Consider the following 12,191-nt stretch of genomic DNA (forward strand, 5'->3'; position numbering starts at 1 on the left):
CTGCAGCTCCGGGGCTGGCGGGGGGCTGCGCGCCGCAGCAGGTCCCACGGACGGCAGCGGTCCCACAAACAGCAGCGGTCCCACAGACGGCAGCAGTCCCAGCGAAGGAACAATGGGAGATGGGCGCCGGGCGAGCCCCAAGCCTATGGAGCATTACGTCATTACCTCGCCATATAAGGAGCTGAGCCTTTCGCTGCCTGGTCGCGGCGTTTCGGTGATGGCCAGCGCTGGGAGAAGCTTATTAATACCTCCTGGCTCCAGCTGACGCTCCGGACGGTGCAAAAGCCTCGCGGCTGCCTACCAGCCCGTGGAAGAATGTGCCCGAGGTCCGGGCTGCCGCAGCTCCTCGCTAGTGTCGATAATGAAGGCGGCAGAAATTGTTAGCTGATGAGCTGCCGTCTCTTGCACTCAGCCTGGAGTTTGAGCTAAGAAATTGCCTTCAAGGTCATCTTCTTTAATAAGCTGGCCTCGGGGGGGTTCCTTTTTACATCTTTTTGCTTGCTTGCTTTTTAACCTGACAAAAAAAGTGAATTTAGCTGAGCTCCTCAGAGGGCGATACGAACTTCAAGCTGCCTTTTTTTTTTTCCTCCTTCTGTAAAGAGTCGGGGTCCGCAGAGGATAGTATTTTATTTCCTGATGATGTAACTACAAAACAATTCTCCGAGTGATGATGGGAAGGCCAGATGAAATCTAATTTTTTTTTTCTCTTCAATGTTTTTCCTGCAAAACCCTTTCCTTTTCATCTGTTTGTGTTTCAGCTAACACAATTAAGCAGCCCAGCCAACTATTTTTAGTAAGGAGGTCTTAAAGAAATGAGTCGTTTGTTTTAATATTTAGGGAAGAGACAGGAGGCCAAGAAGAAGGATTTAGATTGAAGAGCTTAAAATGTATCTCTTGCATTCCCTGTCCTTCAGCGTACACCCTGAATAAACACTGCGAACACAAGGAATAAATACCTGAAACAGCCGTAAAACTTGTTGCTGAAATTCCACTAAGTTAATGAAATGAGCTCCTCTTGTGTTGACGAGTAAATTAGACCATGGAAAAAGGTTTTCCACGCTGCTTTGTGCAGCTTTGTTCAAATTAGATGTATCCACAATTCATTCATTTGCAGCATTTGAATTTTAGTCTTCAGATAAACTCTAACATAGCTTAAGCTGTCCTACTGCCAGCTGTTAGGATGCTTTAGTATATACAGGAACACAATACTAACATAATGAAATTCACTTATTTGGGGGTGTTGTCCATGTGTTTAAAGACAAATGGTGATGAAAATGTTTGTATTTCATTAAAAAGAAAGACATCTCTTAACTACCTTGCACATATTTACCCTGAGCATAGTCTTAAAAAGATATTTATTTTTCAGGTGGAATTTTTCAGCCAGCCCTTTGCACTGTGCCTGAGCTGGGGCTTATTCAGAAGTATGTTACTTGTGTGTGTGGTTGGTTCTGCTGTCCCCTTGCATGTCTTTGAGAGAGTTTGGGTTTGTGTGCTTGATCAGAAATATTTCAAATCTCTTTAAAAGAGAGATACCTGTATATTGACCCCTATAAATTGGTTTCAGAGATAATGAAATGTCTTATCCTGATCTGTCCATTGGCATATTCAAATAAAATATTTCCTATCCTAGGAAGATTTAGTCACCAAATCCACATACGCCAAAAAAAAATGTCTGTCCTTTAGCTAAAATTGGACTGTACAGATGGTTGGCTAAAGTTTTTGGGAACTAACATTTTGCATAGTTTCTTAAAGTACTGTGCCAGTGTAGATCATGTGCATCACATAACAGCTCATCAAGGTGACCTTGGTATGGGGAAGATGAAGTTGATTTTGTATGCAGGTACAGACTCATCTTTTCTGTCGGGACTCTGCAGTTATTTGAAAGAACAGGATAGCTGCAGGTGCAGGTCCTGTCTTAGAACAGGCTGTGGGGAATGCTGTGTCCTGTAAAGTTGTAGGGGAGTCAGGTAAGTAGGAGTCTACCATGTGTGACAGAGATCTGTAGAAGGTAGCTAGGAGTTAAATATGTATGCATGCTTTTAAACGTGTGTATGTCTGTATATACCCATAAAAATGACTAGAATGAAAATTATTATCTTTTTTACTTAGTTATTTTTTTCTTTCCTTCCTTTTCTATTTTTTTCATGCATTTTCCCCTTCACCTGCACACCCCCTATCTCTTCAGCCTATCTACATGAAAATTGCTTGCATTTTTGCCATGCCACGTGAAAGAGCTGTTGTAGCTTATGAGCAGCATTGGAGAAGGAAGGCTTCCCAGAAGCTGGTAAACAAAAGTCCATCCTTATATTCCAGTTCTGTTTTGGAGTTGCTAGGATCACAGCTCCGATAGTGCTGGTGATAAGTTTATTGACAGTCTGGGGGCAGGCTAGAGCAGGGAATAGGGAATGCAAATCCTCCTGTCTGTGTTTACATCTGGGGATAGCCAAAGTATGAACTTGTAGTTTCTTAATTAATTCTCCTCTGTGGTATAAAAGTGCACATCTGTGACCTTCTGCAAAACCACTTTATCAAAGAGCATCAGCTGAGTGTGTGGTGACCTGACTTCCTTCTCTTGCATTGTCACAGCTTCATAAAGGACACAGTACAGTACTATTTCAAGCACTGTTAAAGAACAATATGATTAAAAATTCCAGCTTTTAGATTGCTAACATGAAAAGCTTATTTATGACAGAGGCTGAGAAACCTTCCTTTACTGTTTTTTTTTTTCAGTGTCTTCCAGTATCACTAGGTAGAGTCCTGGCCCTGGTGAGGTTCACTGGAGGGAAAAGATGCCTTTGGACAGGCGGGTATGCCTGTCTCACTTTGCATTGCTTCCTGAAAACCAGCTCAGTTTCTTTAGTTACTAGGCAGACTTGCTCAGAATCACTGTAAGTACTGTGACAGCAAAAGAAAATGAATCTGTAGAAGGTAAAGACAAAATGAAAACCTTATTTGGTGCATCCCCTGACAATGTGGGGCTGCTCCCTGCAGCCTGAGTGCAATAGCTTTGTTCTAGTCTCTGTCTCTCTGCTTATTATTTTATTTTATTTGTGCACATGTTCTCTTAGGATTTGACTTGAAAAAACAGAAACTGGAAAGATGGAAGATTAGCAGGCAGGGAAAAGATGGGGGCAAATAAGCTAAATGGCTTTGAAGTTGTTGTTCAGACTTTATCTTAAACTATCTGAATTCCTCCCATTGCTTCCATTGTTAAACTACTTCTCTTTCCTTTTTCTTCCCATAGAAGACCATAGCAGCAGTTCCACTATCCTTAAACCCATAACCTATCTATTGCAGGATTTGACCCTTTCCTTTAGCCATTTTGTATCTAAGATAAATAAAGGAAATTAGAATTTGGGCCTGAGTTCAACAAAGCACTTAAACATAGTCCTGTGTATTTTTGTTTAAAAAAAAAAAAAAAAAGACTTCAGCATAAGCCTGATTTTAATGATATATTGAAATTCTTGGCTGAATCAGGCTCTTAGTCACGTTTCCTTCATGTAGATATTGCTGAATCTCAGCCTTTGAAATTATCCGTGGGATCAAAATCTTTAGGTTACTTTCATATTCCCAAAATAGACATCTATGGAAGTACAAATACTGTCAAAGCTTCTGTTAGGATTTTGCATTACTTAAAACTATTTGCTTTTTTGGATGGGGTTCTGCTTAAGCTTTGCAAGTGATACCGGAGAACTGAAAAGCATGTGATATTGACAAGCTGAATCTTAATGGCTTGTATAAATGGTATCTGATGTTTAATGGTTCTAATAACTTGTAACTTCAAGGATTTTTCTCCAGTGTATACTCAGCCTTGTCTCTGAAGTCTGTGGGAGTTTTGCCATTAAGTCAGTGGAAGAAGGCTCACTTTTTTGAATTATTCCATGGATTGATAACATCGTTTTAAATTTTTCTGTCCAATTTGTCTTTATTAATTTCCCTGGCATTGTGGTTGACAATCTCTTAGATTTCATCAGTGAAAGTTATTTTCGTGTTTTGTATCATAATACATAGATTAATTTCTGAATATTATGGAGAGAAATATGAAGGCCATTATAGCTAAATGACAGTCTGCAATGCACAGACAACTGATAAATTGCATGCGGAAGGCAAGGGGGAGAAGCAGGGGAAAGTTCTAAAGATAACATTCTTCAGATTCATGTGTCTTTACTATGGACCATGGACGGAAAGAGATTCATATCTTCATTACTGTGTGTTTTTAATTTTTTTTGGCAGCAGGAAGAAATATTTTCCCAAACTCCCTTATTGTTTGCAGATTCCATTATTCTCCCTATTTTGGCAGACACAAACAAAATTCCTAGCCAAATATTAGGGATAATTAGATCCCTTTTTGTTGGGCGCCGCCTTCAGAAGTTGATAACTGCGTCTCTTCATATGACTGCTAATAACCCCTCTCCTAAGAGGGACTGGCAAATGTTCCGTATCTGCTTGTGAGATGACCTCTTGTTGTATATGGGACCAGAATAATTTTTTATTAAAAGACATTTAGTGCGGAGCAGAGCTTGTCATGAACAAACATTAATAGAATTTAATTTCTGTGCCTTGTCATATAAACCATATATAGCCAAGTAATCCGTTCTACATAATGAGTTGGGATAACAGTTCATAGTCTATGAAAACTCTGCACAATAGTGTATTTTACCAAGCAGCTTGGGCCTGGAGGTTTGTTTTGTTAGTGTTGTTCTGCACTGATGTTTTTTTTGTGTGTCTGCAAATAGTTGGACTATTTCTGGAAGCATGACAGCCATTTCAATATTAGTGCAGTAGCACAAGTGAGTTGCAACCACGTGAAGACTATTGTGCTGATGTACCTTGGATGGAGCAAAATTCCACATAATGTGAACATATTTTAAATGTCTTTCTGGAGTCATTGGACCTCAATAAAAAAAATAAATATAATAAGTCTATATACTTAGTTGCCTCCTTTTCTTCCTCCATCTCCTTTGAAATGCAGTCAAAGCAAAGTTCTTCTTGTAGGACTTCAGGGAAATGGTGACTGAGATGTGTTAAGCTTCAGATCAAGCTCTGCATGAATCTCTGTCTCGGATCTTTTCTGTGTGTTAACCTAAGCTGTGAATCCAGTCATTGTGTTCAAACTGATCAAACCTTTCTGAGCAGTTTAGTTCTTGTTTGAATAATAAACACACAGGTTTGAGTGAAGTTGACTCAGCTCTTTCCATAGATGTGACCTGAACATGCTGTCAGTGGAGGATGCTCCATTCAAAGCAAAGAAGTAGATCAAGGTATTACAAGTCCCTTTACTTCTCCATATCACTGAATGTCTCCTCTCTTCTGCTTTTTTCCCTTCCTGTCAATTGTTTTTTCATTTGTTACTGGGTGATGCTGATCCAGCAGTGCCTTGTACTGCAAAGCCCAGCACACAGATTGAAGGGATTCAGGATTCTTATGGATTGCAAGTTCTACAGGAGTCACCTGAGGCCCTGGTGTCAGAAATGAGAAAGAGAAAGCACAAGCTTTTGAAGGACGCACTTAGGTGAATGCGTTCTTGAACGCAGCTTAGGAACTGTAAGAAGACTTGTTGGAACCATCTATAGTGTACATATCGGAGTTACAAGTTTGTCATTTTTTTTTCTATTTTTAGTGTTTACAAAGTAGAGAGAATTGGGGATCAAAATGTGTTTCTTTCATTTCATTGTTATAATTCTCTTGATCAGGCTTCTCTTGCCTCTTACAGATTGACCCAGTGAAAAAGTAGATGATACAGAAAGCTTATCTCAAAAATAGTAAGGTAGTAAAAAGGCAGCTATTGGATGCTGAGGAAAGCAAGCTTTGCAGGGAAAGAAAATGTTTTTTGTTGGGCTGCCTGTGTTAGCTGAGTAAAATAGACATGCTGTTGGGCTCACAGGCCCTTTATTGGGTCTCTAGATGCTGCCATTTATGTTATGAAATTACGTAAGAGGCATTTTTCTGCCTTGATAGATTTTTTCTTTTTTTATAATTCATGCTAAAAATACATTTTAGAATGTTTTCCTTATTCTCTGCAATTTCAGAAGTCATACGCTAGTTCCTGTTTAAAGCACGGGATTTTAAGTTATTGGTGATTTTGATACCTGTTCAAGGAATCTGTACTGAAATAACAGAGGTAAATGTATACCATATAGGCCGTTTTAGATTGTGGATTCCTAGGGATATAATATAACTTGAAAACCTTTGATCCCTTTGGGATTCAGAATTGCTGAGCTATCTGGTAGATTAATAGTTTAGAAATGTGACTGCGTTGTGTGGTTCAATTCTCTAGTCTGGAAAAGTATTTACAGAATTTCTTGATCTCCTAGTGCGTAGTCCCATGTAGTTCTTTGTGTTAGGATTGCCCACAGCAGGTACCGTTCAAGGAGTCTCTTGGGCTTGGGGAAATGTATTTAGCAGACTCAGACACTCCATAGCTCCTGAGTCTGCAACAAAAATTTCACAAAACCCTTGAGTGAGGAAGGGGAATAAATACAAAAAGGTATTAATTTGGCTTTTTATGGCAGTCTGCATGAGACATGTCAGCATTAAGAACTATTACCTTAGACTCAGCAATGCTAAACTTGTGTCTTTATCTGGGAACATTTTTATTGATCTCATGTCTCTGGATGTTATGTCAGCAGGATCGACTATTACTAAGAAAGTCTTTCAGGAGATGAAGTAAATGCTTGAATAACCCCCAGATTGCTTCTTCCTTAAATATTATACAAGAACACAATGAAGTGACTTAAGGAAATTCTTCTCCTAGCACCTGAAGCAAAGACAAAAATTCATTTTTATTCCCTAAAATCCCATGCACTTTAAACAGTCTTCCCTGCAAACTTCTCAGTGTTCTGTTTGCTTATATTTTCATTGTTGGATAGCTTATTTTTCATCTGGTTTGTAAAATTACCTATTTTTTAGTTGTGTGTAAGGGTGAAGTTTCTGTTCTGTTCCTTTTCATGTTGTTTCCCCTTGATATACTTTAGTTGAAAGCATTCTGACAGCACATTGGTTTTGGCTTCTATTTGCTGTAGCCAATCTCAGAAGCTCATAATGCAAAGATTAATACTCATTAGCTGAATCATAGTTACAGTTCATAAAAAGCTTTGTGTATGCTGTGTGTGTGATCATGATGTGCCATGTAGGATTGATTAAATGTGGAGACATATTGCTTGCTTTCATGTGGTGATGCAACTTCATTTAAAAGAAACCTGAAGTGGCTCCTTTTGGTACATTCGGTAATTGTTAATAACTTATAAACAATGTGATGTTACTCAAGAAAAAATTAAACAAGGTAACTTCTTAAATGAATGTATAATTTCAAGTTTCTCTCTTCCATATCATTTTAAAATAGCTTGTTTTTCTTAGTAAGAATGGTATAATGGAATACCAGAAACCTTAGTACTAGTAGGTGATCCTATGAATACAAAGTTTTAAGCACGGTAAATTTGTTACTCTTTGGTTTTGTTTGTTTTTCCCCAAAGAAATATATATATATGTGTGTGTATAGGCAAATCTATGTGCGTAACTCTAGCCAGTAGCAAGGGCAGAAGGAAGATACCAATTCTAGTTACTGTAATATGGTTCTTATGACACTGCTTGCAACTTTTTTGTAGGAATTGATGACATTTATTAGTTCTTTTAACTTTCAAAGCAATACCTAAAGACATGTCTGGATTCTGCACGTGATAAACTGAGGCCTAAAACTAGAAGTTGCAAAAGAATATATATTTTCTGAATTCCTAAGTTATGTTGTGTCGGTTAAACAAGACCCAGTTGTGGATGACCTAATAAAAACCTCATTAAAGTTGGCTTTTCCTACTCTAAGATGTCTGAGTTTGTGATGCTTGATATTTTTTGTTCTTGTGATGCATTTTTTTACCCTGTTCATCTGTTCTTATTTATTTCAGAATCCCCATAGTAGATGAGCAAAGGCTATTCTCATGTACAAAAAATTGGTCCTTTTGATATTCCTGCTGAGTAAAGATGAAAATACATGGATCCAACTCTACCAAAATAGAAGGGATTATTTTGCTAGAAGCTGAAAGTGTGTCCAGAGTAACATAAGGTTATACAGAGCTTGACAAGAATAAACACTTTATTTGAGAGCTATAAAACGTCTTTGACATTGGAGGTTGGGAATGTAAGTGGAGCCTTAACTTGTAGCTATCCATGTATATCTAAATTGGTGCAAGTCATGCCTGAAAGCTGCTGCTATATATAGTTTGCTCAGTGGTCAGGGTGGCGGCGAGTGGTTAGAGTTCTTGGAGCAGTTTTGATGGTGTAGGTACCTGTGTAACAGAAATACTCGTAACTCAGAGGCTTGTTGAAACCATTACTAGTGCTTTTACTTGGGTAGAGTAAAGTCTGAGTGGGAGTGGAATCTGAAATCCCTCCTGACCTTTTGGAAATTGCTCTGAAAAGTTTGCCTGTGTAAACATACACAGAAGACTAGTAGATACTCCTGAGGTTTTATGGATGATAGTTTCAAAGGTTGTTGATCTCTTCAGTGAGTTACTCTTTAGAAGTGACTGAAGGCTGTTTATGATATCTTAGCTTTAAATGCCATATCCGCATGTTTTCCACATGTATTGATGTTGCAGAATTTGGATTGTTTAAACGATCTTTGACCATTGTTTTTGCTTCAGTGTTGTGGGAAATGAGAGTATTTTAGGTATATCTCAAAAGCAGGAAGGCTACCCAATTTTGGTAGTGAATTCCTACAGGCTTCAGGGAATATCATTAATATCATAAGTAATACAAAAGCAAGATGGAAATCATGTTTGTAGACCCTTTGGAAAGATAATGCATTACAACTTAATATTGTAATACAAAAAAGAACTGCAGAAGAAACTTGTAGGTCCTATTATCCTGTTAATTTTTTTCAGCTGTTTCACCAGATATCGACATTACTTTTCTGTTCTCCTCTTATGCTGTTCTATGCTCATCTTTGATTTTTCAGTGCATCTAGGAACCAAAAGCCATAAAAGAAGCTAGCATTTGTCAGGTGGAGTTTCAGTTTGCTCATGTCATGTTGAAGAAAATCAATGAGTAGGTTATTGGAAGGTGTGGGGAGGACCATGCGAAGATCCTAATGCCCAGTGGAGTGACTGGAAGGAATGATTGAGATGCTTTTAGCATTTGTACTGGAATGAAGGGAGGCTTATGATCACACCTGGGTTCCTTCAGGAATGCCTTTGCAAAAGGGAAGAGCTCCAGAATCACAAAGTGGTCCCCAGAGAGTTTCAAATGTATAGGTTTCACTTGGTATTAGTCTGAGTTCAGAAAGGATTTTACTGAGGTGACAGTAGAATTTTGCTTTTCATTGTGTGATTCTTCTAGTAAATGTTAAAATATTTTACTTCTGGTGAGCTTTTTTTTTTTTTTTCAAAAAAAATGCTCCTTCATTGTTGTGAAATAAGAAAGCTGATATATATAAAGCCACGGTCCTTCTAAAATCGTATGCACATGCATGGTCCTAGGACATTCATAGGCTATTTCTACCTTATGAACAATGAATGTACTGGGTAAGTGTTCACTTACAGCATCTGAATGTAAATCACAAGTAAAAACACCTTCATATCTCTTAAGTTATAGATATGTTGATACAAGTTAGATTTCCATATTAAACTTCTATCTTTAAAATTGCACAAATCCTTAATGTGTTCTTTTGACCACTTCCTTTTGGATGTGTGCACTCTTAAAATTATCTAGAAAATGTATTTTTCGCATTCTTATTCATAAATAGAATTTGGAAGAGGGTTATTTTTATTCCATTTCTAAGAACCTGTTAACTTCAAATGAAGAGTGTTTTTTTTTTTTTTGTAGCTAATTTTGAAGGAAATTGTAATTCTCTTTTTGGTATCAAAGTGTCTAAGAGGAAAAGAAATCAGAAAGCGAAACAGCTCTCTAGGTATTGAATGGTTCTGACTGAAATGTACCTTGGCTTTTGAAAGGTGTGGTTCCTACTGGACATGCTCAAATGTTTCATTATAATGTAGTCACTTCTAAAGTAGGATTACATCATCTTATTTGCAAAGTCACTATGTTACAGTTGTCTTTACATCCAAAAGAGCTCTCAAGTGGGAGATCAAATTGTAAGCATTACATAATCAGAACAAAGTCTTTATTGGTTCATTGTGCCCTTTGGGTGGGATGCTGAATAGTAGTTGCATATGGAAGATGTAATCTTGCAAAATTAACCATTCCCTAACCATCCTACCAACAACTATGAAGTTTAAATAATTGAGTGGAGATAGAAGTCACTTGGGAAGGGTGTAACCTTAGAAAATAAGGTTTTAAAACTGGTTAAGGGTTCACCTTCTTTCTGTAAACAAGCAAAAAGAGCCAGAAGAGGTTTTACAGATCTGTTTATAGACCAGTTTGCTGAAATTTCATGTAGTGTAATTCCTGTTGTTAATGAATTCAAAGGCGGCAGACCAATTTCCACTCAGTCTGTGGTTTTAATTTATTGCAAAATGATCCACTTAAAAATACTGGAAAGAGACTTTTTGGTTATGGAATATTAAATTTGTCTTTCAAAGCTAATTTAAGCTCTTTTTAGAGCTATTCACTTGTTAAGGACCAGATGTACAAAATTACTGTTATGTGTCTGGCAAGTTTAATCAGCCCAGTTTCGAACTGATCTGTGTTTTAGTAAGACTTTTTTTTTGTGAAAGGTAGCATACAGTTTATAGTTCTCAAGGTATATGAAAGCGATACTGAAGTTTGGTCTTTTATCGATTGTCTTGGTATTTTGTGTGATCTCAGTCTAGATTTAACGAAGCTTGACTCCATAAGCCTTAGCTTAAATAAAATAAATAGGTAAGTCCCTGCTCCGTGGGAAATAAAACTGCATTAAAAAAATCACAAAAAATAGTACTTAAAAGCCTGAGCTTTATGTTATGATGATCTACAGGTGATTTTCCTGTGTTGTCTTAACATACTTTTTTGCATGCCTTAAGGGTATAATTGCACCAGACTTTGAAATTAAGACTGCTAGTCAGCCTTTGGGTATGTGTGCCTTTTAGACTACACTGTTTTTTAGTGAGAAGTCCAATTGAATCTAAGGCTATGGATTTTGCTCCTCCTTTCCATCCTGCCCTAATCCCAAACTGAATTAAGCACCAGCATGAATCATCCATCAGTGTTGACAACCCTTTTGAGATATATGGGCTGGAGATTGGGAACTTGTTGGCAACTTTTTTGTTAATATGCCTTTTCCGGTGTGTCCTCAGAAATAACTAAATTTGATATGTCATTTCACAGAATCCCCCAGTTCTTTGTCCAGGTCAGTTCCAGATGGTCAGTGATCCCATAAAATGTTGAAACAAGATCCTGATTTTGAAAGTGCAGGCTTCAAAATACTCGTCTTGGTACTTCAGGGATGACTGGGACATAAGCGTGTGCAATGCCTAACATCTTCAAATAGAAAGTAAGCCATGCTCTGTGAAGACTTTTTAAAAACTTCGCTATATTTTTATCAATTAACAGCTGACAGTTTAGTTCTTAGATGTTTTTTGTCACTTATCCATAGGACAGCACAGGTTAGTACTTGGTAGGCTTAATTAACACTATTAATATTCAAATTTTACATGAAATAAAATGAATGCAAGTTCTAACTTACTCATTGCATGGGCAATAGATGTTTTTTAGGGTCCTCTCAGTTAGCATTATCTTATCAACAATTCTGTTTAAAAGACGGCTTTGCCCTCTGTGTATGTGTTTAACTGTTCTCCTTGATAGTTTATTCATGTTAGCCATCGTTTTGGTTTTCGGTTTCCCATTGATCTTTGTACCAGTTGTGGAGCAGACATTGGAACAAAAGATTATTGGGTAGTTTGGAGAGCTAAATGTGCATGTTACTGACGTGTATGTAGGAAAACAAGATTCTCTTTCCTGGATATTGGTAGAAGAACATCAGCATGTGGAATTTATCTCTTTTGGGAGTGGAGCTTGCTGTGTGACTTTCTTGCCTTTTTGGCTTTTTGACCTAAATACAAATATTCCTTTTCTGCAAAAGAACCAAAAAACTTTATATCCCCTCACTAATGTGAGGAGGCCATTGGAAAGGGTCATTAGGAACTTTTTGGAACCCAATATTTGCTGCTTTACCCTGTTGGCTATTCCTTTATTTATTTATTTATTTATTTTTAATATATGCTTCTTGAAAAAAATTAGAATTGAAAATAACTTCGTGTGTT

The 12,191-nt window shown here is 37.5% G+C and overlaps 2 protein-coding genes across 5 annotated transcripts in view; one reads left to right on the forward strand and one right to left on the reverse strand.

Moving 5' to 3' along the window:
• The window catches only part of CMSS1 (cms1 ribosomal small subunit homolog), a 239,978-nt gene that overhangs the window by 37,083 nt on the left and 190,704 nt on the right, over nucleotides 1–12,191 (forward strand). The window lies entirely within an intron of this gene.
• Nucleotides 1–12,191, reverse strand: part of FILIP1L (filamin A interacting protein 1 like) — a 69,378-nt gene that overhangs the window by 31,754 nt on the left and 25,433 nt on the right. The window contains exon 1 of one of the 3 annotated variants that reach the window (XM_040545262.1): nucleotides 1–1,273. The exons of the other annotated variants lie outside the window; for them this stretch is intronic. The gene's annotated coding sequence lies outside the window, so the exon portion shown is untranslated. Of the gene's footprint in view, nucleotides 1,274–12,191 lie in introns of those variants that run through there. 3 annotated transcript variants of the gene reach the window in all.

This window comes from Cygnus olor, chromosome 1 (assembly GCF_009769625.2).
Source record: "Cygnus olor isolate bCygOlo1 chromosome 1, bCygOlo1.pri.v2, whole genome shotgun sequence".
Lineage (NCBI taxonomy): Eukaryota > Metazoa > Chordata > Aves > Anseriformes > Anatidae > Cygnus > Cygnus olor.